Genomic DNA, 27,591 nt, shown 5'->3' with positions numbered 1-27,591 from the left:
CTTGGGGTTTTGAGAAGCCTGGAGACGAGGGGGAGGAGGGAGAGCATGCAGCAAGCAGCGAAGGAGGTGGAGCTGGGCAGGCAGCGAAAGCCTCCTAGGCTCCCAGGGAGAAGGAAAGAAACCCAAGAAAAAAAACTGGTTAGTGGGAGGCTGAGAGGAAGGGGAAGGGGGGAGCGGGGACACGAGCTACAGAAATGCAGCTGGAGCAGATTGCCCTGGGAACAGAGCAGGGGAGCAAGTTTGGTAACGCATCCTCACATAAAGCCTTTTCCCTTTGTGTCTGCACATGCCCGTTTCTGTCAATTTGACTAAATTAAGTGATTGATCTTGTTATCCAGGTGATGGGTGGGTGCTGGTGCATAGCTCTCAGGAGCACATAGAGCCTATAGGAAGAATTGATTTACGGGTCAGTGACCAAAATTTTTTGAAATCCCTAAAGGAACAAGTGGTGTGGTCCCCAAACAATCTTATGTTTTCCCATTTCCCTTTTTTTTTTTTGGTGATGAAAAAACAAGAACAGAAACAAAATTCTCTGCATCTGATGAGAGGAAAAATACCTGTTTTCAGGTCTTCATAAGGAACACTGGAGGAACAAAGTGGCAATTTTTTCTTCCTGCTGCTGCTGTGGGAGCCAGAGCCTCGCTGTCCCCCGTGGGAGACCACAGACCACGGGCCGAGGAGCCACGTTTTGCTCTTGCAAACAGCAATTTGACCCCGTTGCTCCCTGGTGACTCCCTAAGTGCTGGGCTGGCAAGTCCTCTGCCCACCACACTTTGTGCAAGGCACGAAGTCCCACCAGTGGGAACTGGTGCATGTCACCTGCATGGGCTGTTCTCTCCGGAGGGAGATAGGCAGGTTCACACCCACTGGCTGCCCAGTTCAGGCCGTGGTTGTTAATTAAATTCCACCATCATTCACAAGCGGACACTGCAGGGTGGTGTTCAGGGGTAGCTCTCCCTCCCTGCTGGCTGCCAAAGCTCGTCCACAGAAGAGCTGCTGAGACAGAAAGCGAGTGAGAAGAAAGAGAAGGACTTTGTGGCCTGAGCCTGGTGTAATGTTTGAAGACCAGGGAAGCAGGTGACATTCATTTTAGGTGGGCTGATCTTTTTTAAGGCAACATAATTATTTGGGATGATCTAACATAAGCAGCCACCCTGAAAGAGGCACGGGACTCCCTCACAGCTTTCACGCCGAGTCCAGTGGACGCTGGGTGGTGTCTGGAGTGGTACAGTTAGCAACATATGGAGGAGATGAAACAGCACCTAGGTGCACATTTGGTTGGTGGGGCTTGGTGTCTCCCTCTGGGAAACTCTTATTAGCAAGGACCACAGGATCATTTGCTGAGCTCATGGTGCTTTGGGGCAGCAAATATATATTCTGGTGTCTAAATGTGGTGCTCAGAAAAGAAGTTGTTAAAGGAGATCCTAGATCTTGCTCTGTGCCCTGCCTTCCTCACTGCTCTGAAGCTGTAGAGCCCCTTGCATGGGCAGTGGGCAGTCTGCCCGGCGGAGCAAGCAGGAGTCACTCCTCTGCGTGGCTGTCTGCTTCCAGCAGCAAAGAGGGGCTGGGTCCCAATCCCCAAAGAGCACACCAGCACCCCTGCTTGCCGAAGAGCCCCTCCGGCCAGTGCCAGAGACCTCACACCATCCCTGCAAGACCCAGCCCCATTCCCCAAGGCAGCTGTTGCTCTTCAAGCATGGACTATTTCTTGGGTTGCCCTGGACAGGTTTATCTAGACTTGCCAAGCATCTCACCATGTGCGTGGGCCACGTATACTTGGTCCTGGCAAGGTGCATGTGCTCGGTGCCAAAGCTTCCCTGTCATTCCCCAACTCCACCACAGGCTTCCCCTTATCCCAGCTGCAAACTCTGCACTCAGGGCTGAGGAGAGATGAGCTCTTGGCCAGTTGTTCCATTTGGTAGTACGAATGCTTGACCTCCCTGGCTCTCAGCACCATCCCTGTTCAGCAGAGCTCAGTGCCACCTCTCCCACCATGACTGCTGCCCCGGTCAATGCTGAACCTGCCTGCAGCAGGATTCAACAGGCTCTGCCTACGAGCTTGACATGCTGTCGCTGCTGAAGTGAAGTCTGTTTAACACTTGTCTGCACTCAATGTGTAAATATTACGAGGAATCTGTAAAAAAATCTCCTGAAAGCCACTTTATGCAGATGTTACCATGAATAGATTATTGTCCATTTATGGTTGAGGGAGAGACTTTGTAATTTACAGTGCATTTTACATCGCTATGATTTCTGTGGCACTGGGAGTAGCAGCAAAAATCTATTAATAACAAAGAGGACAGACTTAGGATCTCTGTAACAAGAGAAAGCAGGATGGTGGAAGGGTGATTTATGATTACTCAAGCAAAACAGTTTTATCTGTTTGCTCAAAGGCAGACTGTCTTCTTAAGAAAAAAATATTGCTGTCTAAACAGGTGATAAATAATCATTTATAATGAGACAATTTAAACAGGTGATATGAATTATTTCTTCATAAAAGTACAAATAATATTTACTGCTGTTTTGACAACAATCTCAATAAAGGTCAGGGTCCCATTTAATTAGCCCTTGGACACGCTGCTTTAGACTTTCCTTTACCCACTCCACATGCTGCGTGACCTCCTCCTGACAGCTTTATCTTGGGGGGTGTTTTTTTGTGCAACTGAAACTCCAAAACGCTGCCAACATTTAAAAGAATCATAGCAGAAGAATGTCCAGAGATTTTCTGATAACCTTAAAAGCAATGGGGAATGTAGGCTCACTCCAGACATCAAACCCAAAGTGGTGTTAGATCCAAGGGAAGCTCTTGGCTCAACCTTTGCACATCGATTTGTGTGGTAAATCCAGGCTGTTAACGCTATTGTGACAGATGCACTTGACCCCTTAACCAAACTAGCAGTAGTTTGGTACAGGCTCCAAAGGTGGTAAAGGCCTGAGCCGTAGTCGGGTGAACAACTCCTCTAGTTTCAATCTGTTCTCTAAAAACTCACAAAGGAGTAAAGTGACACAGTGAGCATCGATGCATATGAGCTTGGAACACCCGTCATGAGATTAACACATGAATAGCAGGTAGCTTTTCCAAGACTCATTTATCAAGGAACAAAAAAAGTTGTGGGTACAAGGAGCCTCCTGCATACCTTTTCCATCACATGTAATTTGACTATGAGCCAACCACTTTGTTCCATAAACAGGACAGCCTAAGTGAGCCTTCTTTGAACTCTGCCTGCTAGGCAGTGTGGCTGCATGGTGGTGATCTCCCCTTGAGCTGGAACGCCTCTCAAGGTTGCTCCTCGAGGCAGAGAGACCTTTTGCCATGGCAGATCTTTGGTAAGTGACTGATAGCATGCTGAATGAAACTCATGAAACATTACTAATCCATGTAGCTATTAAATATTAATTACTATAAACTTTGTGTAGATAATTCATTAGACATAAACTGTTGTCCAAGTCTGAGACTAAGATTGGACCTAGCTGCACCTAAGCTCTATCAGGAGTTTAGAAAGCAAAGGGGTCCTCTCTGAACCTCATGACTCAGTGGGATGGTCTTCCTTACCCTTTTCGTCTCCAGTCTCTATGTGAATCATTCTAGCTCAATTCTAACTCAGTTTTCCTTTGTATGTTTCTTCCATGCAGTAATTAGTAAAGTGAACCTTGCCATCAAACACTGAACCTTGGTAAACCACTGTTAAACTTTGTTAAATTCCATCAAATTTATTGAACCCTGTCAAATTATTCTACCTCGATGAAATGTATTGCTGCTTCTCTCTTTTGAGTGAGGCGCATTCCACTCTTTTGCGACAGCTATGTAAAGCATATGTCAACAAACATGAACACAGAGCTATAAACCTGGGCCACTTTGCCCCTGGGAAAACAGCAGTACCAGGAGCATCAGAGATGGCTTTACTTGTGGGTTTGGAGGGCTGATGATGCGGGGGACTGGCCGGGACGGAGCTGACACAGCAGAAGGCCCTGGGGTCTGATGAGTCTCAGCCGCTCGGGGGGTTATGAAAGAAGCAACCATTTGGGTTTGTTCTTTATACTTTACTAACGTCACATTTTATGAACACCCCTGGCCCGGGAACGCGTATGCAACTAAAAATAACTTGAAATTAATGTAAGCCAAAGTCAGCCCACCTGGCGGCTGCAAACACAGTTATCTCCTGTTCCTTCCCTCCTTCCTTCCTTCCCGCCTGCCTCCCCCGGCTCAGTTTAACCAGAGCACAGGTGTCTTCCTGCACACCAGCGCTGGAAAGACAAAGCAATCGCTCTTCTCTTAAACCAGTGGGGGTTTGATCACTTGTGCTGATTTACTTATGAATCGGAGCAGGGCGATGCTAATGCCCTGCAGATGCTTCCCTTCCAAGCCTCAGCAGTCCCGGAGGGAGCCAGAGAGATGGGGCGCAGGGGATGGCTGCCCCACCTGAAATGCAAAGGAGCCGATCCTCACAGTGACTGTAAACAGGCATGGCGGAGGCAGGAGGCAGCGCTACGCTGGCCAAAGCCAAATATAACCATGAGTAATGTCAGCACAGCTTGCAAGGTAGTAGGAAGTCCCATCCTTGGGTCTCTGCCTTTCCTCTACCACTTTCAGCTTCTCTTGGACTCTCCACAGTTACCAGTTGAGACTTTCTTTCCATCACAGCTGAAGGGAGATAAAGAGACATAGACACTTGAATGGTTTTATTTAGCTAGGCCTTTTAATGTAAAACAGATCTGCTTCATGATCCTTTGAAAGAACGTCTTCAAAGACAGCAGTTTCTTTTGACACAACCATGTTGATCTAAATCTAACTTGAAGGCAAGACGGGGCAGAGCTGCTCAGCCAAGTCCTGCCTTTGAAAGCAGTCACCAGCTGTGGACATTTTCTAGAGGTGGGACTGGGTACAAGGGAACACTGAGCTGTTTCTCAGCTTTTCCAGCAATTCCTATGTGGACATGAACATATCACCTGAACTTTCACCCTCTGCATTTCCATACATGAAGCAAGGGTAAAGATGATCTCTTTTCTAAATAGCTTTTGGATCTACAGAGGAAAGACACCACATATGGGACTTCTGAATATGTCATCAGGACCAACAGGTAGCCTGCAGGCCAGCTCCTGCCTTCACCTTTGCAGTGTTCATTTTAGCAGTCCTCCAAGGACATGCTACTGCCCTCGCACATCAGCTGGTGCCTGGACCCGTGAGCTGTGTGTGGTATGTGGGCAGTCCCAAACAGGGGCCACCCCACCTTGCTCTGGAGGCCAACTCACCCTGAAAACACTTTCTATTTGAATGGAAAATGGAGCTGCACAGTGTTAGCCCCATGTTTCAACACAAGTTTTATTTTTATCTTTGCACGTGGAACAGGTTCACATGCTGAATGGTAATTTGAAATGTCAGGTTTAACTCTGAATGAAAGACACCAAATATGTTGGCAAGAAATAAAAATCCACAGCTGTTCGCATGCCGTTTGCTTTCTTTCAATAAGTTTTGAGAAAAGACAGCAACGGTGTGTCGGCAGCAGCCCCAGCCACTGGTGCTGGGAGAAGGGTGGGAGTGCACCTGCCCTGGTGTCCCCTCTCCGTGTCCCCTCTCCATGTCCCCACCAACAGGACTACTGCTGACCTTCCCAAAACCTCATTTCTTAGCCTGCTTCTCTGTACGGTAGTGCTGCATCTACATGGGGGGCAGAGGTAGCCTCTTCTGCTCGTCCAGCCCAGTCCAGCAATGGGCACCTCACTGATGGACAGAGCTTTGACCCTTAGGGACTGCCACCATGTTTCCTGGGTGAATGCAGTTGTCCCCAGCCACTGAAAGGAGCAGAACCACCTTCTCTGGGCTCCTTTTTAACCAGAAGGGACATGGGAGAAGGAGCCCAGGAGACTGAAGTGAGACACCTCCATGGCAGGTGATGTTTGGGGGCCACCTTCTGCCAAGCATTTCTAACCGCCTCTCTCTGCTTGGCTTTGTGCTTGGCAGGCAGGCTGCTTCCACTCCCAGTTTGAAGCATCTTGGTTCAGGAAGGGTTTGCATTGCCCTTTGGGGTCAGGACCCTGCTCCTGCCCTGCCCAGCACATCAGTGTTTCTGTCTGTATTGACTGCAGCCTTCCCAGCTGGGAAATGGCTTGGTTACCTACTGCCTCCCCGTGGAGCCCTAAAATCACTCATTAGATTTCAGAAATGGGTCAGGGTGAAGAACCACTCTGGTCAGAAACATTGTGGGGCAGCAGGAGAAAGGTGCCAGATGAGTCAAGGTGGTAGAGGAGAGGGGTGTTGTTCAGGGGGAGCTGCAGAGAAAATAAAAGGTTGGGCAAGCCGAAGGGAAAGAGATCCTCTCTGCTGTGCAGCTCATGGAAAAGAAACCAGAGAGGCCGAAAGAGGGAAACTCTGAAACTGTAAGTAATGTCATTACTTACAGTTCTTCAGCTGATCTTCCAAGCATGTTCATGCCCAGCACATTTTTTCAAACAAGGGTCCAGCCCTCTTGTGAATCCAGATGAATTATGCCTGTACTCCCTGTGTTGATACTTCCATAAAATATGCAACTGATTTCCTACAGCATGAGGTGCCCTTTTTATGTTCACAGCTGCCTGCTACATAGAAAGGTTCTTGCTTTAGTATTTTTCTGTTACTTTTCTCCTGAGTGTGATTAGATTTGTCAAACACAGCAGTCACTAGCATCACTCTTACTGTGTCTTTTGAAAGTTTATATTGCTCTCAACTTGCTTTGGTTTGATTCTTGATAACTCAAGAATTCCTCATGACTATACAAAGGAAATTATCAGTATTCCAGTTAGGGATTCATTAACGAACTTTTTCAGCTCTGGAGGATGCAAGTCACTGTGCAAGGTTCAAATCTTCCACCCACACCAGATCTTTACCCACCTTTCCTTTACTTTTACTTTTATAAAATGCTCCTCATTTTGTTAAGGCACATAATTTTCTTACTGAGCACAGATTGGAACAAAAGGTTCAATACTATTTAATGGGGCTTTTTTGCGTTTATCTTCACTGAGGCTCTCAGCTGGGATCTGAATACTACCACAGTTAACACGGATGACTAGGGTGAATGCTGAAGCCTGAACAGGCAAAGAATATGTTGCAGAATAAAAAGAAAAGGAGGTGTTTTCAAATCTTCTGGGCTTGCAATTCATCCTAGAGTTGTTAGGATCCAGCAGAAGCAACTGCAGCCAGTAGTCACTGTCTTTGGGCACTCAGGGAGGATGGTGATGTTTCAGAGGACTAGAAAAGATACACACACATTTAAATATATTCAGAAAAGGAGGAAAGAAGCTCTCAGGGAATTATAGACCAGTCTGCCAAGCTTCAGTTCTCAGAAAAATACTTGGAAAAATAAGAACATTAAAAAAAAAAAAAAAGATGAGCTATAGCCAGCACATACCTGTCAAGAACAGACAATGTCATACCCATCTATTTCTGAAAAACAGCGAGCAACTGTGTTGATAGGAAAAAAGGATTTGACTTCACATTTCTTGTAGCAATTGTCCACAGATCCATTCAAACTGAACGGGCACCACATCTCATGGCCATCATCTCTTCTAGCCTAATCATCATCAAGTGCGTGCCCTGCCTCTGCCCTGTCAGACGACGTCCATATGTAATGCATAGTTTGGTCATTGCCCATATGCACTCAGATCCCCTTGCATATCTAGATGGAGGTCTTTTTATGACGGAAGCCTTCTTTGATCTACCCTTAGAGCTTCAACTTGCATGTTAGCTTGACTTACCCCTTTCATTCATTCTCCCCCCTTTGGCAACTTTCTCCCTGAAAAAGGAGAGGCATTTTTATTTAATCTTTGATATTCAGACCCCTGGAGCTGCTGAGCCTTCAGTCTGCCCTGAGCCCTGGTGCATATGGACACAGTCTGTTTTTTGAAGTTCCCTTTGAAGTCCAGACTCGGTGACCACACCCAGAGCTGGAGGCTGTATGGGCATCCTCTGGGATACACAGTTTAGACATACAACCCATTTGCTATAGGTAAGCCTCCAACACTGTCAAGAGTTTAACCCTGGGATTCAAAACCAGTATGCAGCAGAACAGTCTGGAAAATAAAGTCTGCAGAAATTTCTCCTCATTAAAATTTTCTGTGTCTTAACAGAGCCCTGGGCTTTCCATTTCCAGCCCAGTCCATATCAGCGCCAAAGATGACATCTATACTAGTGAACTAAACAGGGTCTGGGTACAGGCTTGATCACTTGCCTGCAACCATCCCAGCTGTTTAACTGCTGGCATACTGCCTGGCATGATTTTGTGTGTCAATTGGCAATCCTCAGACAATTCCCCAGGCTCAGTCTGACACTGTTCTCTATAGGAAGTATGGGGGGGAAATGAAGGAGTTCAGCCCAATGGATGTGAACTGTGCCACACCATCTGTCCTTAAGGCAAAAGAACAAGTCCTGCTCCAGTTTTATTTACCAGTATTAGCAAAGAGACTGCCTTTTAGGCTGGTACAAGGACTTGCCCATTGGCCAAATGATAACTGGATAATAGGTCTTTAACTCTGGCACAGTACAACCCTGCTCCAGATTTCCTGGCCCCAAATGGCTACTAGTGAAGCTCATCATCAGTATTCTAGCTCTCAGAGATGCTCACAGAGCCAAAAACATTAGCTCAAGGAACCAAGCTAAAGCTTAAGGACAAGTGACCCCCTACAACATTAAAACATGGGGAATGCAGGCAAAATAGATCCTAATGGGTGCCATGTTCCCCATGCCCCTTCCCAATGTCAACTAAAATAGCTGCCTGGGTTCAGCAGGGTGGTATCCCTCTGCAGGGTTGTTGTGGAGCTCTCCAGCTCCTCAGATCTCTTGGAGAACAGACAGAAAGCTAAAGACAGTCTAGTCCCTAGACTTCACAGGTGCAAATTTGAATGTGATTCTGGTCAGGACTTGTCTTCCCTGGGCTGTCATGGACAGATGTACTCTACAGCTCACCTGGGATTCAGTACAAGTATGGGTCTGCCTGTCTCTTGCTGGCACGTGTTATTTGACTCTGCAAATAATACTGCATTATGCCAATTGCTCAGGAATACATTCCCTCCATATAACAGGGTCTGCTCTTCTGTAGTGGCAAAATTATTGACGTGTCATACCAGTCTTCTTCACATTTCTCCCTGTCATGATTTATTCTTCCTTCTCTGTTGGGGTGGAGGCCCTTACTTGGAAGACCTGCAGGCCTAGAGTGTTGGCTGCCCTAGGAAAGGACTAGCCTACAAATTTCAGTGTTTTAGCCCCCAGAGCAGTGGGAAAGGTCTCTTGATGCTGCCTTGTTCAAGTTGACCAGCCTTATGACACTCTGAATGAAGAAGCTGAGGATGCTCAGTCTCCTCTGTTGCACAGAGAAGACATTTATTTTGGGGTCGTGCATGACACGTCAGATTTTCCTCCCAGTGCTGTAACAACCAGATACTGAATACACTGCCAATTACCTCAGCCAGTTCTGCCCAGAGTTTCAGCAACAGCCATACTCAGTTTTCCAAGATACTCAAGGCTCATCTGTTTCCTTGGACTTCTACAGAAAATTAACCTGAGCCTTCTAATGAATGCTTTTTGAATACTTTTTCCTGGACACCTGTGAATTAACTCCACCTCTCTTCAACCCCCAATATTCTGAAAGGTAAAGGCAGCTGTAGTTGTGGTCAGCACAATCTTGTGGATGCAGTTCTGATCCCAGGGCATAAAGATGCTGTTGGTGAGGGACTGTCTTCTCTGGGGAGAGAATGTATAACCTATTTAACCTGTGTTTCATAGCAGGAAGACCTATATTTTGATTCATCTGGATCAGGAGACAAGTTTTTGCCTGGTATTTTGAATAAGTCTGGTTTACCTTGGTAGGAATTGATTCATTGCTTTGAGGTGAGCTGCCTGGGCTGAAGGACACAAAGTTGCCCATTAGTTTGACTAAAGCCAAATCTGGCAAGTTGGAACCCCTTTCAGACCTTCACAGAGCCCTGTGTCCTTTCAGAGCATTGAAAAATGACTTTTCCTTGGGCAAGGGTGTGCTGAGATCCCTGTTCACTTGAAGCAATCTGAAACAAACCACCATGCAGTTGTGAACACCTGGGGCACTGTCTGTGGTCACCAAGGTAAGAGTTGACAATTGGGTGATCTTTTCAGGACACGTTGATCCATGTATAAATTCACTTTCTTTTCTCCTTTTCCTCTTCACAGCAGTCTAGTAAGCATCTCCATGAACTCAGACTGAAACAGCCTGTGAATGCATGCTAGCCTTTATCTTGACTTGGATTGGAGTACCCCAGTAGATACTGCTAATACTGATAAAGTTCCCAGTCTCAAGTGCTTACAAGGCACATCCATCCAGAGTCTGGATATGCATATGTACGGCATTCTTATAGAAACACCAATGAGTCAGAGAAACAACCTACCAGTGACTTCAGCAAGGCTTTGGTGTTGCTCCACAAAACTCTCTCATGAGCAACCTAAGAAAATAGGGAATAAATAAGTAGCAAATCTGCTGGAAAACTGTGCTCAAAGGGTAGTTATCAGGGGTTCATGGTCAGACTTGAAGGCCTTATTGAATAGATTCCCTATGGACCAATCCCAGGCCAAGCAGAAGCCAATGTAGCCACTAATGATCCCGACACAAGAATAGACAATGATGCTCTCACTGGTGTTGTGGATGATCAAGGCTGGGGGAGGAGAGAAATGCAAACCCTCTGAAAGGCAGGATTAGAATTGAAAAGTTCCCGACCAATTACAGCAAGAACCTAAAACAAATAGCCAATAACCCCTGAAGGATATAAGGGCAAAGTATGATATACGGGTGGTAATAGGCAACTACACCAATACAAATTGGGTAACTGCCTGAGCAGCAGCTCTGCAGAGATGGAGCTGGTGATTAAAGATGCATATGAGTCATAGGCTTGGTGCTGCTGTGAAAGAAGCCAGATGCCACACTCAGATATAGGAAGAGTAGTCATAACTAAGATGCAGTCAGTATAGTCATAAGTAAGATGCAGTCAGCATTTCTTCCTCCGCTTTATTCATCCCTTCAAGACTTCTGAAATTTTGTCCATTTTCGAGTACCACACTTCACAACTCCAACTGGACAGTGCCCTGAGGAAGGCAGGGAGGAGTGTTTTGCCTGGAGGCAAAAAAAAAAACCAAAACAGCCTGGGAGGAAGAAAAAGAATTTGGTTTGGTTTGTCTAGAGAAGATAGGGCTGAAGGGGTGGGGGGGAAAGTATGATAATGCTCTTCGGTTATGATAAAAGATTGCTACACAGAGAAGGGGGGCAAACTAACTGTGTGTTTACCAAGTGTAAGGCAGCAAGACATTAGGACAATGCAGAACAGGCAGAAAGACCTCAGGACAAACTTAAGGATAAGTAAGTTCTGGAACAGATGTCCTCAGAGACCTGCAGTATTTTAGGAACAGATTGTAAAATACCAGTAAGGACTGATTTAGATATAATCAGTCCTGTGCTGGGGTTATGAGATGGAATAAGATGTCCTTTCTACTTCCTGTCACTCCCGTCATACATGATTCTACGATCTTGTGATTATTTTTGAATTCAGTAGCATATCAATGCCATTACATGCTCTACCTGATTTCTTAACCTGTTTACCTTTTCTTCAGCATTTCTTCTGCTGGTATCATCCCTCTCTTCCCTCTCCTGCTCTCTGATGGCCTTATCTCAGTGTCTTTGTTGTCCTTCTCTTCTTCTCCCTGAAAGGCAACCTCTTTCATATCATTAGTTTTTCTCACGCCACCACCTTGCAAACAGCAATTTTCTTCAGTTACACATTCAAAGTAGGTGTTTTTACCCTCAGATGTTCAAGCACACAAAGGTGAATCATTGTTTTTTGTTCCTTCTTCTTCTTTACATTCTCAGAAGGGTGATGGGTTGTGCCCTCCCAGTGGCATGCAGCTTTCTCTCACACCCATGGGCCAAAACCTCTGCATTAAGAATTTAAAGAAAAGTGTGGTTTACAAGCTTAGAAACAAAGGGAAGGGTAAGAAAAAAGCTATTACAAGCTGAGAGTCTTAAAGATGCCTATTTTCATCCCGTGTTAGACATTTAAACAAGAGACTTCAGTGGCAAGCCTACTTGGCTCCATGCACAATCAACGAAGAGAGAGAGAATAATTTCTGGTGGGTGATTCATCCTGAATAACACCCAAGTTGCCTGCTCACATTGCCAACAGCAGGACTTGAGGGAGACTTGGCTTCTGGCTGGGAGCCTCAGCCAGCTGACCAGGAGGCAGGAGGCACTTAGGTGCTGCGGAAGGCACTGTCCTGAGCAGGAACAAATGAACATGTTTAACTATAGGAAGGGGACAGCAAATTGTTAAGGAGCGTGGTAATTGCAGTAGGTAATATTGTCCTGGGATGGTGGGAAAATGTTTGCAGCAACTGAGTTTCTTCAGCGCTACACAGGGCTGTAATATGCTCCAGGAACCTTGTTTTGAGAACTCTGTTTTAGTTGTCTGTAATTGGGTTGATGTTTAATTTTTGCACGTTTTGTCCTGTCAAAAAATTCATTTTATCTGAGGAAAAGAAAAACTTGGTGAAGGTGTGGGCAAATCCTGCCTTTTTGCTGAGCTGGAAGTGATAGAAAATAAAAGCCTAGCTAAACTGTCCTGGGGAATGGTGCTTTGACTCATCTCTGCTTCCTGTAAATCCTTATCTCCTCTCCTTGGTTTGACCCGTAGCTGTAACTTCTACCTCCAGGTGATCCGGGTTGGTTGGAGTGCTCCTTCCTGCCTGGCTCAGAGGGCTGGACAATTTCAGTTTTCTACTAGATACCTAAGGGATTCAAAGCAGGAGTCCCATTGACTCAGCTCTCAACTTCATGTCAGGCTTGTTGTTTGATCCTCCCAGGAAAGTGGGCGTTCATTCATCTGAGGAAAGGGATGTATGTCCTGTTGGAACTGGGAGAGCCCTCCGATCATCATCCAGGAGCAAAGAAATAATTTTCCAGCTCTCTGAAACACGTTTCTAGCACCTCACCATTGTCCCCTTCTTTTCTGTTTCATAAAACTTGTCTTCATTCACAAGCCCTTCATCAAGACCAGTGCTTCTTATCATCTCCTGTCTAGCCCGGAAGATGTCCACCATCCCACCATCCACCCTCCACCATCCACCATCCTGTTGTCACATCTTCCAGCAAATACTTTTGGGTGTCAGCCCATGGCCAGCACTGCTGGGGGAGCTCCCCAAAGACACCTGCATGAGTCCCTCAGGAAACCATCCTTTGGTAACAGCCACATCATGCTGAGCCCACTTGCCTTAGGTGTGCTGGACTGCTTGTCCTTGTACTCCTCCATTAGTCAATACTTGCCTGTTGTCTGCACTGCTATATTTAAACGGTGAACTACTTGGAGCACACCCTGTCCTTTCCTTTCATGATTGCACAGTGCCTCATATAATGGGGTATTGCTTCATGACTTGTGCTGTTAGGCACGGATGCAAAGCAAATAAATAATATTAATGCTATTAAGAGCCTTGCCTTACTTCCTGCTTTTATCTTTCTTTTCTTTGTTTCTTTTATCTTCATTGTTGTAGCTACACTTATTTCATTTAAATAAAAGAACCACTTAAATACAGCTTGGTTTTTATCTTCCCAGAGAATGTTCACTTGTAGTCCAAACTTAAAAATACCAAAATACCAAATCAAGCAACATGGAGGTTGGATTTAATCAAATAATTTATCTTTGTGGGCACTGCTGCTGTTTGGGAAAATAATCAATTTCTGTCTCAGCAGAAGCCTGTGCATTCTGTTAAAGCTGATCCTTAATTCATTTGATTTTCTGTTTAGTTTGATCAGTACTTCAAAGAACAGCTCTTTTGTATTAAAAAATAAAGTCGCTTGCACCTTTTTTTTTATCACTTTAAGAACTGCTACTGAATAATTTACTTTGTTCCTAGAATACATCCTCGCATCCCCACAGATGCATCATAGAATCATAGAATCATAGAATCATTAAGGTTGGAAAAGACCCTTAAGATCATTGAGTCCAACCATTAACCTATCACTGCCAAGTCCACCACTAAACCATGTCCTCGAGCACCACATCTATCCGTTCTTTAAATACCTGTAGGGATGGAGACTCAACCGCTTCCCTGGGCAGCCTGTTCCAATGCTTGACCACCCTTTCGGTGAAAAAGTTTTTCGTAATGTCTAACCTAAACCTCCCCTGGCGCAGCTTGAGGCCATTTCCTCTCGTCCTATCGCTTGTTACTAGGGAGAAGAGACCAACCCCCACCTGGCTACAACCTCCTTTCAGGTAGTTGTAGAGAGCAATAAGTCTCCCCTCAGCCTCCTCTTCTCCAGAAAGATCATAATCATGGCATGGAAAGCATAGGACATTTACAGCTGCAGCTGGGTAAATTGCTATTTTTTTATTTTTACTGCAAATAGAAAATTTGTCCCCACATGTTGTTTTAGTTATTCCCAAACTATTTGTGTACCTAAGAAAAATGTGCCAAATAGTTTTGGCTAGACGCTGGATTCTGAAGCCTGCCAGAGAGAAGACATCCACATTTTATGCAACACTTTATGGTCAGTGATTTCTGGGCAGTAGAAGATTCATATGTAATCGCCATCTCTGCATGTGGGACCTGAACCCTGCTTCACCAGAGAGTGCTCTGAGCAGCAGCCTGAAGGGTATTTATAGAAAAGTGTTAACCACAAAGTTCTTCTGAAGTCCTACTCAGGATGGGATATTGCAACATCCTCTACTAATTTTACTATTGTTCTGCATAAGGGATAGAAAAGACAGACCCAGACACTGTATGAAGATATGCATTGCTAATAAAATTCAAAGTTTTGTGTGCTCTCTTTTTTCCTTTTACTAAAAGTTAGTACTTGGGTAAGCAAGAGAAAAGACATAAAGTTTAAGTTATAAAATACCAGATTGTCATTAAACCATAGGAAATTTCAGCTTCTGGTGTGCTTGAGCAGTGGCCTGGTGGAAAAGAAGACAAAGGATGGGACTGGATTTTTAGTATGAGCAACTTGGTCCCCATTTGTGTGTTCACTGCGGCCCAGAGAATTAATGGCTCTGTAAATGAGCCACTGAAATGGTAAGAGTTATCTACATATTCCATTTATTTTATAATAGCTGTTAATCTTACACAGCCTGATTTGATAAAACAGATCATCAGATCTTGATTTTCGTGTGCTTAATTTAAACTGTAATGAACTATGCATTATACATGTAAATTGCAATGCAGAAGTCTCTAAAAGTAAATGAGGATGGGGCTACAGTCCAAAAACAAGTGTACGAAGCTATTGCTGAATTTCTGCCTAAATGGGAAAAAGGCACCAGTTGGTGTTGAAGAAACAGAATAGCTACTCTATTACAAGCCAGCCCATGCCAGTGGGTTCTCAGGTACCCTGTGAGGAGGAAAGGGAGGTAGTAACCTAAGAGGCCACATCCATCAGAGCCTCTTGCCCAGCGTGTCCCTTCTGGGCAAGTCCTGCTGTGATAAAGTTTGGCCGCTGTCATGGCTCAAAGTGCAGAGAAGAGACCCAAGAATCTGGAGGAGGGATGTAAATGTCCATGTTTCCTCCTGGGGTGGCCACGGTGTTGCATGGACTAGCTATCATGTTAGTGAAAGAAATAGGTATCTGAAAGGTGAAGTGCAAGAACACAGCGAACTCAGGCTGACAAAATTTGGCACATTGACCCTCAGTCCAGACCCATGATTTAACTCTGAAGCTGAGTGGAACTGGACATCTACATAATGGCTTCTGTGTCCTGAAGTTCAGTGACAAACCAGATCTATAATGAAAACAGAAGCCTTTATTTACAATGGCTCCAATGCCTTAATACCACCTTACACTCTTGTTCCATGGTCACATTAAGCCAGCTCAAATCCTGCTGCAGATCAAGTCCCGCTCCTCCCAGCTCCCGGACACAGCAACACTGACAGCAAAACCTGGGGTGAGGTGGCTGCAGCCTGCTCTCGCTCTCTCTCCTGTTAGGGACATTAACTCCTCAGGATTGAAAGTGGTCGGAAAGAGAAAAGTATCCCCAAACATTCTAAGTTTTATGGGAGGGATTTAAAAAAAATTGGCTAGTCCAAACCTCTGTATTAAGGCAATTAAGTTGTCTTTGTCCTTTGCCTGAGATACGCTTTTTTCTATGCTGTTGTAAAAAACCTTCAGTGGAGGATGTACTTTTGGATTCAAGATAAAACAAGAGAAAATGCCTCTCTTCTATCTTCCTGCCACCATCTGTTCCTTTTTCCTTCCCTTTGTCTTATCTTTACATATGTATTTATTGAGTACCTTCATTTAGTTGCGAAAGAGATTTGAGAGATGTATTCTCCAATAATTGCCTATGATCTTCAATGTAGCTATAGAAAAACCATACATTAATATGCATTAGGAGGTGAAGGGACAAATGCCTCAGCATGCACACACCTTCAGCAGGTATTTATTTTTGAAAATAGCCATGTAACCAGCCATGCTGGAACTTGCAAAACTTCTTGGTGTAATGATTACTGCTCTATGACTGTATCCCTGTATGATGAACACTCTTTTAGCATTGTTCAATGCAAATATTTCATGAGTTAAGAAAAAGCCCTCCTGTTTGTTGGAAATGGACTCTATTGGGTTACAGTACTGAGACACCTCAGTCCCTTGATATGTTTAAGGAATAAATTTTTTATGTTCCTAAAACCCATCTAAAAAGATAATTTGGCTTAGGTGGTTAGGGTAACCATACCTGTGTCTCCCCCTTGTTTTAAATGCAGTACAAATCAGTTTATAACTTGTAATAAGCAAGTATTTTAAATCCTGTTTCTGTGAGGGGAGATCACAAAAGGTACTATCACTGTTGGTGAGGTGTGGTGAATATCTTGGCACATTCAACAGAAAGCAAAAAACTGGCTGAACGGACTGTACCTGTAAATCTTTTCTAGTAAGCATGTGGTTATGCTGGAAGTGAGATGTCCAAAGCAACCATTGGCAAGTTTACAGGCTTGTAATGTGTAAAATAGGGAAAACTGGTCATGAGAGCAAACTCCAGGCTGCCTATGGTAGACAGCATGAGTATAGCCATTGTCTTGACAATGTGTGAAGACCGTGTGCCTGGTTTCTATACAAAGAAAACTTCAGCATACAGGGGTGCTCTAAAGCAATCCACCCTCACATGCTGGGACATAAGGCAGAGGTCATTTGCCCCTAACTAATCCTATTGTAGAGCAATACATTTAATTTGATCCATCTGCTAATCTGCGAGGTCACTTCTTCAGTCCTTCACATCCTGCAAAGTCATTCCTCAAGTCAACATCTTCTCCTCTGGCCCTTGGGTCACCAAGTCTGTTGTTCAGTATTGTCAGGATATGGCCAACATATTCTACCTTCTTATCTCTGATTTTGGTCAGCTATTGGTAATTGTATACACCTCAATTGTCATTGTTCTTTATCTCATAATTTTATTATGAATATTTGATACAGATCTCCAACTAAAAGTTGTTTAAAAAGTGCTTGATAAACCTATTCCTTCTCCCTGATTCACAGTTTAGTGAAGACATTATTTGTGTTAGACTTCTGTATTCTCCCTTCTGTGTCCTTCCCTTGCCCATCTGAGCCCTGCACCACAGATGGAGTCACAGGGGCTGTGAGATATACTGCCTGGGTAAATAAATGTGACAACAATGCTTGCAGTTACTCCTTCTAGAACAGCAGTGCCACGTAAGGTCATATTTATTTTCATAGCCTTTGTTTTTTGACCTGTTGATTATAAGACCTTATTGTTTTGCTGTTCTGACTAAGCTGTTTGTCTTTTGTTGTATCTCATCTGCTGATGAATAGATATCCCCAGCAAACCGAGACTGCCAAACACCCCTGGGACTCCAGTCTCCATGCCAGATATTTGTTACACAGCAGTACAAGACATTGCAGGGAGATAATGTACCTTCACCTATGCCGGCAGTGACATCAAAGCAATCATTTAATTACTGGTGTACTGAGAAAGACTTTGGAAAATATAAATGATTCTACAATGAAATCTGTACATTTTTTAGTGTCTTGCTATAGCAGCATCATTGTCAAATGCTTTCCTACAATCACTGAAGTATAAGAGTACTAGTTGCCATTAATTTATTTGTTCATTAGTATTATGTAGTGTGAAGGTATGGTCAATGAATGAAGAACTAGGAAGGAAACCAGCTAGTTCTACTTAGTGGCACTGTGGCTTCTTTTCAGAATAATTGTACAAAGCCTCTTTTTGGACAGGAGCATTATTTACCTCCAGTTGTTTCAATCACTTAAATTTTTCTTAGGCAATTCTGTCATGGTGCTTCCTCCTTTCCTTTGAGGTGAATTTTAGACCCTGTTCTCTGCTGTAGTTTCATTCTTCATATCACTGGCTTTGAGTGGAAGTGCACTTATTTTCCTGGTCGACAGTCTTTATAGCTCAGTAGTTTGCTGTTGGAAGCTTTCAGTTCACCTTAGATAATCTGTGTGAATATCCAGCTGTTTTCTCTTACTTTACCAGGTTCAGTCTTCTTTCCATTGGGGGTCTATTTAGTGCACAATAGAAGTAGTCCATGATCCACATTGACATGACCTGTCTTTCCCTTTGTTTTTTTTTGTGCTTGTGATGATTCACTGCTCTTTCCTTCCTCTGGAAAGTCCTGACACGTTCTCAGCCATATCAGCGAATGTGCTTCTGGTGGGTCTCCAGGTCTGGTCTATGTGATTGAAAAGGGATTCCAAGTCCTTCCAGATGGAAAACTCATTTGAAGGGGAAGAAGTTGGCAATCATCCTATGATGCTTCTTATTACATGACTGAGCCATTGACTTTGGGTGACCACTTCTAATCAGAAAAGCAATCATTTCAATAGCCTATGTGATGATATGATTAAATCCATCACTACACTACAAATCCTACAGTTAAGAATGAAGAGATAAATCTTGCTCTAATTGTGAAATACTTGAAATGTATAAAATACTGCTATTCTTGTGCTTCCAGAGAGTCACGTGGAAGACTCTTGATCAGAAATCATTAATTTTTTTCTCGCTTCTGCAAACCGCCACCAGAAGTACTGATCTGTTTTACATGTAAAATATGAACACAGGGACTCTACTCAAGCCACATAGTTTATGCAATTTTATACCTTTGTGAATAAAATAAGTTATATTACTGTGATGAACATTTGTAAACAACGAAGTGTGGAATGGTCACCTTCAGTTTTACTACCATCAAAACACTCCAACCTATCTGAGCAGTTTTAATAGGTAGTAAACTATATAGACTATGAAACTATTGATAATGCTGGAAAACAACTGTTTCTGTGGACACTTTTGGAAGACTAACAATGCCAAATAACTAGAAAAGCTTGGGTAGGCTAGAAAGCCCTTTACATAACTGATCGTTGCCTCATGTCACAGGATAATGATGGCTTTCTTCTTTGTGTGATTAGTTCATGACTTTTTTACTTATAGCCAGAACTGGTTTTGTCGTTGTTTGTCAGCTGTGGATGCTGGTTCTTAAGCTAGCACCTGCCCTTTGCAGAAAACCTCCGTGCAAGGACTGAGATTCTTGTCAAGATACCATCAAGAAAATTACCATACTGATCCCAGCTAGTGCAAGTCAAAGTTGGCTTGCAAGCCTCTTGGAGAACATGGTGGAGAGCAGTGCCCTTGCAATAGGCTCCTGCAAAACAGTTACCCGATACCACCCAAGAGCAAAGTGCTTTACAAACAGAATGCACCTACTCCTAAACCCTTGAATAGCTACAAAAGTCAGTAAGACCATAGTAAGCGTTGACTTTTCGACACTAAGACACAGAATGTGGAAGCTCCTCCATTTGTTATGTGCTGTGACCTAACAGGCCAACAAGCTGCTGCCAGTAAATCCAAACGCTGTCATCGAAGCAGCTGCTCAGGAGCACGTAGGTATGGGTTAATAGATCCTATCAAAGTCAAGCTCATACATAACTTCATCAAAATACATCAATGCGTCAGATATCCCTTTGCTTTCAGTACTAAAGTTAAACAAAGGGCTCATTGTCACTAAATCACAAAAGGTTGCTGGACTTTAGGATATTTTTTGCTGAGTTCCTTAGGAATTAGAGAATAGCTGGCAATTTCATTTACAAATATTTGCATGCCTAGTCAGGCAGTGGAAGTGTGGAAGACTGGAAAAGCAATGGCTATTTTGCATCTGGGGAGAAGGCAACTGAGCTGTAAAGCTATAACCCTTTGTTAGGAAACCTTCTCTTGGAGTGATGTACAGAGCTGGAAACGTCTATTAAAATGTGTGTTCAGGATCTGGCCCCGACTTCCAGGGCTAGAATCTAGCACAGTCCACATAGAAACTGGCTCCCAAAGGTAGCAGCCATGCTGACTGGCTGCTCTGGGGGAGTCTGCTATGGTGAGCGGTCCCGTTCATTTTCTCATCATTCAAAAGCTCAGCAACAGCAATCTGCATGCCTTGCTTGGCAGCCGTCCCAGTAGCACAAGAGCACTCTGCGACAGACTCTTTGAGTTTCTAGGCTTGTGTGACTACTTCTTAGACCTTATAACAGCAACATTTCATGCTATCTTCCACGGTTTATGGATACAATGGCACTGAGTGTGAAATATTAGGCATAGTCTCTTCAAGGGACAAAGCAAACCCTTAGAGATGACCAGGGATTTTGAGCTCTCCTTCTTTAAGATATATGGACACCCACCCACCCCCCCTCAAAGAAGATGGATTTTGAACCTCTGCTCTCAGACAGATCCCGTTCTCGCATGTGGAATTCCAAGAGCAACGACAGATTAGAAACTCATGCCAAAGTCCTTGAAGCGTTTTAATAGAGTCTGAGGAAGCCAGTTTCAATCTTTCCTTTGTCCAGAATTACTTTAGCAGAAGTATGCAGGCTCTTCACATTCTCTGCATGGTTCACGTGAAGCGAAATCTCATCTAAGTGTGGTAATCTCAGGGCATTAAATTACATTTAACCTAAATCGTTAACAGTTGTTGATTCTCCATGTTATAATTATATTCGCTACAAACGGGATCAAGTCAACAGCGTGGAGGAGACGTCAGTGGGGTGACTGTGAAATGACAGGCAGCCGCACCAATCCCCGGCCCCTCCGCACAGCTCGTGGGCGCTCGCAGCTCCGGGCTGGGAGGGCTCAGGGGAGGAGGGGGGCTCTGCACATATGTCCAGAAATTGCTGCAGTGGATGGCTTGGCTCGGCTCTTGCTGCTATTTAAAGGCACATGAGCTGCATGTTAAATTGGGCATTAGTATTTGCCTGGCTTTCCAACTTACAGCTGGTTTGACTGTGCTATACAGCAGTTCTGTTGGGGAATTGGGGACAAAATGCAGGCAGAGCCCATAAGCACAGAAATTATAGGACATTAGGGGCTGACTCCTGCTTCTCCTCTTCAGACAACACTTTCATTAGTGCAACTCCCTAAACCAGAACAGTATTAGCAAATTAAGATCATGGCTTGCCACTGTGCTTTGAGTTGCCAAGAAATGCTTGTTTTTTTCCACAAAGTGCCAGCTCAAGTAAATCTCTGGACTTTTAGTGAAAGATAAGAAGGAGCATTTGCAAAGAGAGGATCTGCCTCTTGCCTAACCTAAACACCCAGCTTGGGTGCCCATTGCTAGCAGTTATTCCAGCTCTGCAGGAGGTGGCTGTAAAGCCTCAGGACACCTGAATATTTACAGTGAACTCATTCTAGGGAAATAAAACAACGGATTCTGTTAAGTCCATAAATCACTGTCTAAAATACCTATCAGCTCACAAGCAAACTATTACCAAAAAGGTTTTAAAACACAAGTGGGTGAAAGAGGAACGAAAGCACAAAGAAACTGAAGCTGTGTCTATACTAGCAAATTAAATGTGCCTGGGGCCATTCCTTGGCACTGAGGCCAGTTGGCAAAAAGCAGCCTGCATCCGTAGCATTAAACTGTCTTACTCTCCAAAACAGGGTGGCCACATGGAAACTGGTGCTGGGAACAGTCCCTGGCCCATGGTGCTCCTGAACCCTACCCAGAAATTGTGTGGGAGAGAACTACTTGGCACAGGTCAAACGGTGCCAAGACTCGTGCTAAAAATTTCATGGTGCAGAGGGTGGGGAGTGCTGAGGGATGTTCCTGGTGCTGTTAAACGTAGCCTGAAAATTTGAACCTCCATTATGGACAAGATGAAAAAAATCTCAGAAAGAATGAGAGCAGCTCCACCCTTTTATACTCCTAGTTGGGAGCACGAGAGCATGTAAGACATGTTCTTTGCCCTGAAAGCCTTGCTGGCAGGAGGCTCAGCCCTCATGCCGTGGGTGGGCACACGCCTCTGGAGTGCAGCCGTACATAGTTTTGCCAAAGAGAAGCTATTTATTTTAATTTTTTTTTTTTAAGTATAGATTTTCCTATGACTTTGGTGGGTTTGTAAGGCTTTGTTTTGCTGTAATTGGAATGTTCCTTGATGTTTTGCACTCTGCAACTGCTGATACGTACTGTCAGCTCTCAGCCATTTCTAACACCATTTTCCATCTTTGAATTTTATTTTGATGACAAAAGCTGACAAACATGGGCACTGAATAAGACAGCCACAATATTTGTTGTGACTGGAAGACGTTAGTACTCAGTTATTTAAAACTAAACAAATAAAAAAAAAATCCCAGGAAAGAGGACTTCCAGCTTCTAACAGCAAATTCATTTGTAAATCAGAACAATGCAGAGCAGCCTGGCCAGGCTGGCCATGGAGCTGGGGCTGTGGTTTCCTCATGCAATGTGTTCAGTGGCAATGCTGGTTTCAATTATTCTCACAATCGCTCGTTCCTATCACAGAACTGACATTTCCTGGCAGAATTTTTTTTTTTAATCAGATCAGGTCCCTAATCCAGTTCAAAATACAGTCCTACAAACAGTTGTGCTGTCACAACTGAATGAGCTGAACACCAGCAGACAGGACACAGGAGATGGAGAGGGGGAGGCAGGGAAAGTACCAAACATTGAGTTTGCATTGAGTTATAGCTGCTTTTTCTTTCTAACACCTGCTGCTTTTTGCACTCTGCTCCACCTGTGGATGAAAGCATAATCTGAGGAGATGGTGAGCTCAGGATTTGATGGCTGCCCATTGCTTGTTTTCTTTGCATCCTCCTTCCTTCTTAGACTTCACTGATAGTTTGTGCAGACAGTCCTATGCTCCTACACAGCTTTGGCTGTGCTTAGGCTTCCTCTTTTCAAGAAGGAATCACTCAGACGACAGGATGCATTTTCACAGCAAATATCACTTACTCCTGCCTGTATAAAGACTGTATATAGATCTGTCCAATACAACCACCCCTTTGAGAGCAAGTCCCCATTCCAGCAGAACTTCCATGATCACTCAAGTCAGTTAATACTTTTTTTTCTGTGTCCACCTTCACTAAAAAGATTAACTGCTATCACATGTTTAATGCAATTAAGAGCAGTGTTGAAAGGGGAAGAACTCAGACTAGAAGAGAAGGAGCAGATTAGGGAGTACTCCTTCAATTAGATGTTATCAGCTTGGTTGGATCTAATGACAATCACCCTAGAGCACTTAGGGATGTGGCTGAAGCAGTCACAGAGGTGTTTGCAGCTAAAACCAGCTCTCAGGCATCTGTGGTTGAATTATCCAGTTTGGAGATTATCTGTGCCACAGATGCAGAGATAGCTAGGGTCTGACATGGCTCATTAGCACGAGCACCACATGAATAAAGCGTTGCAGATTCCAGGGTCAGGCTGGGTCTGGAAATAGCCCAACAATTTCCATTCAGGACAAAGCTAAGGCCACCTCTCAGAAAGCCCGGCTGGATGTGAGCTGACTGTGTACACCTGTACCTGTATCATACTCCCTGCCAAGCTCCAGGAGAATCATCAGCTTAGGCACAATGTGAGGGAAGTGGTATGGGTCATTTCAACACCGCTTGTTATGCCCATCTAAAAAGCCCCATCTAACATGAGTCCAAAATAAGTCCAAGTGGATCTGAGCTAAGTCTGTAATAAGACCTTGGACCATCTCTGCATTGTGTTCCTACAGACCTGCGAGGTTCCCTGTATCCATCACCCAGAGTGTCTCAGCCCTCCTAGGGCTCCAGCAAGGAGCTGATGGTATCTTGGAGGATTTGTGAAGCTGCAGAAGACTGGAAAAGAGGAAAATGTTAAAAGAAAGGAAAGGAAGAGCTGGTATGGGTCAGATCAAAGTCATTAAAAGGCTGAATAAAAAGCTGTCTTTTGGACTGTGCTGGGGAGAAGAAACTCAGGTGTGAAGCAGCAGCCCACAGGAGTTGGCCAAGAATAAGTCACATTGAAACAACCTAATTTCTTTCTATGCCTTCTTCCAGCCCCGCCTGTGTCTGTGGCTTTTCCTGATCCTGTTTCCTGGTGTTTTCCGGCATTTCCCAGGGACACGGGTGATGTCGCCAAGCCCAGTGCTGGGGCAGTCCTCACTGCAGCCCTGTTCCTAGGAAATGTGGTGGCTTGATGGTGCAACTTCTGCCTGTCACTGACACCAAGTCTGTGCTTCAGCGGTAGCCTTTTCCAATGAGCCTTTCCCAAATAAAGTGTCATTTAACTGTTGCTTCTTCTTGACTGAGTACATGTCAGATGTTACTCCAAGCATCAAAAGGGTTTTACCCAAATCGCAACAATGTATGAGGAGACAGAAATGTTTAAATAAGGTATCTAAACAATGTTGCATCTTTCCACTAATTACACTAGAATAAGAAAGAAAATTAAATACCCTCCTTAAAGCATCTTTAAGTAGCAGTTTAATTCTGAACTGGATTTATGCAGACATTAGAGTTGCTCTATTACAACTGCACTCCACTTGTACACTAAGTAATTATATGGTACCTGTTTGGGAAGGGTTGAGCAGGTATCGTAAACCTGTGCTTCCATACCCTGAGATATTTTGCTATCTGTTTAGAAGAAGAAAATGTGCAACTCCAGACACTGTCTGGAAGACTCCACTTAAAAGTAGTAGGGATGTAATAAGAGACATGCTTATCTTTCTGCAAAAAACACAGTGAAAGATCAAGCACTAATATGTTGCCCCACACACTTTTCAAACCACATATTCTCTATATGCCACATCCAAGAAACTTCATTGTCTGATTCACGAATACTGAACAGTGATCACTTCAGTATTTTCCAGTCCTTCAACTGATTAACACCTTACGTGTCACATACCTAAAGGGAGGCTGAATTACACCCATGACTCAGATTTTTCTCTTCCTATAATTATACACCTACAGCAGAAACGGAGGTTTCATGACTTTGTCACTGCAGCTCATGGATATGTCTGTGTGCTGACAGTGATGTGAGTTATCCATCCACCTGTTTCCTGGCTATCGGAGAAGGATCGAAGTGACTCATCTCTGGGGTACCCAGTCACACCAGCAAGGAAACAGTTCCTTCTTGTTTCTTTCCTCTTTGAATTTTGCTCTGTGTGAATAGGAAAATCTGAGACAATCAATCCCACTATCACATTTTAAGGCAGATTAAATGACTCAGTTGCAGGATCTCACCTCGCTGCAGATGCCAATAGCGCAGCCATCTGTGTCAGAGCTGGTTGCTCAAGGCTCCCTTTTAGTCAATGGAGGGAAACAGGCACTTGTAGGGCCCGACTCATCTTGACTAGGTTAAATATCGGCATTAGCACAGGGTGAGTCATGTTATAAAAGTGCCTGTTCCCCTGCTGCCTCTGGAGACAGCCTGCATGACATGCTCCAGCACCGATGGCTATGCTGCAGATAACCTGCAGTGACGGGTGATGAATCCTGCCCCAGGTGAGTCAGAACCAAGTGCACATGCATTTAGAGATCTGACAAAATGACCTGCTGTGTCATCCAGATGTAGTCTCCCACCCCTCTCTACCTGACTTACTTCTCTTCCTTTTATTATATTTTTGCTGCATAGACAGTATTTGGGCAGATCCCCTGGATTAATTGGTATAGGGAGGTATTGCAAGACAAATACAGGACAAAATGAGATTCTTTCATGCCCATAATACTTCTTTCTGTAGAGAGAAAGTGCCCTTGACAGCCTTTCCCTCCCCTCCTCCCCCAAATCAACCCAGGCTTCTAGTCTAAAGTAATATAAAATCAAAATTTATACTTGAGTCAGAATAAGCTGGACACCCTTCAGCCTTGGATCACCTTGGAAAGGCTCTCTGGAGGTGTCAGACTGGTATAGCTGTGCCAGTCCTCCAGTGCTGGGGCTGTTCCCATTACCGTGTGCAATCGGAAAATCCCAGGAATGCCAAGGGCATAAAAGCCTGGCACCCCCTGGGGACATGGGACACCCATTCTTCAGGTGGCAGGGGCTGCTGTCCCCTATTGTGGCAGGAGATAGCACATGGTGGTGGCAGGACCTTTGGAAACTGTCCTGCAAACTGACTGGAGACTGATTTGACTTTCTGCTTTGCTGTGTCTTCCACTTTGGCACAGCAGCCCGGCACTGCAGGCAGTGCACCTGGGAGCCCACATGTTGAGCTGGGTGCCCACCAGTGCTGATTCAGTCTTTTAAAAAAATAATTACTAATTTGCCAACCTATGGGTTTACAGACCTAGTTTCAAAAGAGGCAACATAGTATGTTCTTTTCAGGATTTGAAATGCTCCTTTGGATGGTTTCCCAGGGGCTTTTAAATTTATTTATTTGGATTTATACATCCAGTAAAAAGGATCATATCTAATCCCAACTCTAATGCCATTGGCTACTTTTTAAGTGCAACTGTAGCATTGAACACTTTTGCTAAACACTCTTTCTGGGGAGGAAGAGAGAGAAAAAGAAGGGCCTAGCAACAACAAAAAAATCCATAATATTTTATCAACAAATTTTTATCAAATCACATATAAACCCTTTCAGGATTATAATGAATTTCAGTGAAAACAGAATTAAAGAAGGATTAAGGCAACTTAAATACAGTTATAAAAAGTGCAGCCTAGATAGGTAGGTAAAAAGGAGAGAATAAAAGTCCTGCAGAGTTCACAATAACTTTGTTGTGATGCCTTGAACCAAACCAAATAGTAAGTATATTCACTAGGAAAACGCAAAAAGCCTCACCCGATGTAATTCCTGAAACAGACGACCCTGAGTGTGGGGAACCCCAATGGACGCTGCTGTGCAGAGCAGAACAGCCAGATTCACACTCAGTGACCCCCACTTCTGAAATGCACCAATTTATGGCCGTGCTGGTTCTGAGCAAGAGGGTGTCAGAAGGGTATTATGCACAACTACTCCTACACCTTAGTTAACTGGGATGAATTTTCTTGAGTGCCATTTTATAGACATATTTTATGCAGGCTTCCTTCCTCCTAGGTCATTAAAAGCCCCATCCAGAACAAGATGCTCCATAATCCAACCTTCTCCTCTTTGTTGTCCACCTTCATGCTCTGAAATAAAAACTTTTTTCTTGTCTTCCTCATTGTTTGACACAGTCCTGGAGGATAAGATACCCAGGGACTGCAGTTTTTTTCCTGATGATAATGAAAACTCCCAGCTCCAGCTGGCACCTGCGGCCAGGGATGCCCTCCTCCCCGCTCCCACCTGTGCTACACCTTGCCAAGAGCCGCAGCTCTGCCTGCTAACAGCACGCTTTCCAATAGCATCGAAATAACATCGCACAACACGATAAGACTCA

At 44.2% G+C, this 27,591-nt stretch overlaps 1 long non-coding RNA gene across 1 annotated transcript; it reads left to right on the top strand.

Moving 5' to 3' along the window:
* Window positions 1-957: 957 nt before the first annotated feature.
* On the top strand, window positions 958-24,356 carry LOC148054509 (uncharacterized). Its single transcript, XR_015706500.1, has 3 exons — window positions 958-1,093; window positions 3,192-3,327; window positions 23,988-24,356. It is a non-coding gene; the product is annotated as an uncharacterized LOC148054509 (long non-coding RNA).
* The last annotated feature ends 3,235 nt before the right edge of the window (window positions 24,357-27,591 follow it).

The sequence above is a fragment of the Nipponia nippon genome, unplaced genomic scaffold (assembly GCF_047370975.1).
Source record: "Nipponia nippon isolate SJK-2023a ecotype South Korea unplaced genomic scaffold, ASM4737097v1 scaffold_3, whole genome shotgun sequence".
In the NCBI taxonomy this organism is placed as follows: Eukaryota; Metazoa; Chordata; class Aves; order Pelecaniformes; family Threskiornithidae; genus Nipponia; species Nipponia nippon.
This window is presented reverse-complemented; position numbering and strand designations above follow the sequence as displayed.